Below are 2,711 nucleotides of genomic sequence, written 5' to 3'. Positions count from 1 at the left end.
TGGGTTATTGGTTGAGGGCTGCTCCCAGGGACATTAATTCCTCTGAACTTTCAGCATGCCAAACAAGAGACAGTATGTTCTATAAATACAAGAGAAAGCCCACAGGCAAAGAAATGTGGCCCATGAAGTGACAAGGGTGCTGGATACTGGTGGACTATCAAGTGCATCTTCTATGGAGGGCTTTTGAAGCCAAATCAACACATAGAATAGATCCACAAATATATCATGTGCTGGAATTCGAATCTACAAATCTAGAAGATTAATTAGCCACATTCCCACATATAGTGACTCTAAGCCACTGAAAATACATTATTTTTTCAAAATGTCCTTAACATTCAGTGAAATAAAAATATATGTCTCATTAGGAGCATAACACTTTATGTTTCATGCCCTACAGGAAATAAGGTCTTCAACAGATCAGGAAGACAAGAGACTCTTCAACTCAGATTCCACCATCACAACTGGATGAAGAAAATGCATATAGGGATATGCATATAGGAAAATGCATATTCCTCAGCCATTAAGCATACAGATATATGTAAAAGTGAATGGAGGCCTAACTTTTGGGGGAATGAGAAGTGTTTAAATGCTAAAATAAATGCCTATTCTTGGAAGCCACAATGGAAAGCCAACAGTGGGGGAATTCCCCAAGGCAAAGCAGTTGCACAGGATGTTCAGACACAGGGCGGTGGCGGGGAGAATAATTCACACCCCCAGTGCTGCATCTGCTCTCAGCCTAAAAACAGAAGTGTACCTACCACTTCTGCCCATCTGGCACCCTCAACAAGACTTAATTCATTTCAAAAGGAAACATACACACTTGCATTATGGAAACAATTAAAAAATAATTAGAGAAAAACAAATTTCTTTAATATGATTACATTTTTCTGAGAGAGACTTTTGGAGGCTAATATATGTAATTATATCAAACTGAAATCAGCTAAGGTGGTCAGTGAAATGACTGTGGTCAGTGAAATGACTGAACTTAAAGGAACCTCTTATGTTGAAAATACAGTGATATCTGATATTTTGTCCAAAAACATTCACTACACTTCTCAATATTAATAACTTCAAACTCATTTTAGGCTCAGTAACTTTTCCATGTATTACAAATAATTTAAGGAAAATTATTAGTTTTATTTATTTGCTTCTTTGTTCAAGAAGTCAAAACTTTTAAAAATCCAATGTTTGGGCACCACCAGAAAATAGTTATCACTGTCATTCTAAAGCCAGCTGATAAATCAAAGTGTCCTCAAGTATTTATTGTTAGCCATGGTCAATAGCCCTAGATGCTCAGTTTCTACATGTATTAGTTAGCTATTACTCTTTATCAAATTAGCCAAAAATTTAGGTGGCTTAAAATAACAGTTATTATCACTTATGATTTCCTTGGGTCAGGTGAGAGGTTGGGGAGGGCATGATGTTTCCTCCTGGCTGAAAGACTCAAGTCTAGGCACTAGAATCATCTAAATTTTTTCATTCACTCGCATGTCTGATAGTTGATGTTGGCTCTCAGCTCCAGGTCTAACTGATGCTGTTAGCCAGAACACCCACATGGGGCCTCTCCATGTGGCCTGGACTTCTTTGCAACATGGTGGTATGTACCCCAAGAGAGGTAGAATCAGGTAGGAGCTCTGTTTGCTTTTAAGATCTGACCCTGGAAGTCATGCAGCATCATTTCTGGTGCATTCTATTGGTAGAGGAAGTTACAAAGGTCTTCCCAGGTTGAAGTGGGGAGAAAACAATTTTACCTCTCAGTAGGGGAGCATCTAGGTCTTACTGAAGGAGAGGATGTGTAATAGGATAGATAACAATGCATTCACTTTAGGAAAGTACAATTTGCTACCCTATCACCTATGGTTTATTGATCCTATATGAGAAGGATCTTTCCCCACAGCCAAACTGTGCCTAGCATCTGTATTTTATAAAAACTGGCTATTATTTTGAATGGGTTGGAAAGCCTTTGATAGATTTTCTTTGGAAATGATCTCTTCCAGACATTTGAAGGCAAAAGAAAACAAGGAAACAAAGAAGAAAGCAATTTTGATTAATTAATGTGTGCTTTCTACCACATTTCCATCTTCAGTTCACTGCAGTATTTTCAATATCATCATCCCTTTAAAATTATTATAGAGCCCAAATGATGGAGAGTTATTATGTTTCATATAAGATCTATTTAACCTTAGAAAGAAATAGCACAGCCAGTCATAGAAAAAACCTCTGAGGAATAAGTTTTCATTGTCTGAATTCCCAATAATGAGAAAAATCCTTCATCTGAGGGAATGCCCAATCTACCCATACATCTCCAGTGTGATTGATAGTCCCTTATAAGAAGTCAATCTCTTTTTATTTATTTCCTTTACAGGACTTACTTCTCACCACACAAAACAAGTTTTAAGGAATTCTACGGCTCAGGCTCCAACCGTGTTTCCGAGTCTTGAGTAAGTGAATGTGATGGTGTTAGATCAGATCTGCTATAGGTCTAGAAAATCCATAACTTTAAATTGTTCCTATTTAATATTTCAAAATGATAATTCTCCCCAAAATATAATCAACTTAAATGGAATACGGTTTTGAAGATGATAAAATACTGAATGCTGAAGAGTAAGTCTTTAAAAAAAATAATAAGTGTTAAGGAATTGAAAACAAGGCAACTGTTAATATTCATGTAAAAAGAAAATAGTTAACCAAATTATTAATAGGTAAAAAAA

The sequence above is a fragment of the Galeopterus variegatus genome, unplaced genomic scaffold (assembly GCF_000696425.1).
Source record: "Galeopterus variegatus unplaced genomic scaffold, G_variegatus-3.0.2 Scaffold2310, whole genome shotgun sequence".
Classification (NCBI taxonomy): Eukaryota; Metazoa; Chordata; class Mammalia; order Dermoptera; family Cynocephalidae; genus Galeopterus; species Galeopterus variegatus.
Note: the sequence above shows the minus strand (reverse complement) of the source record.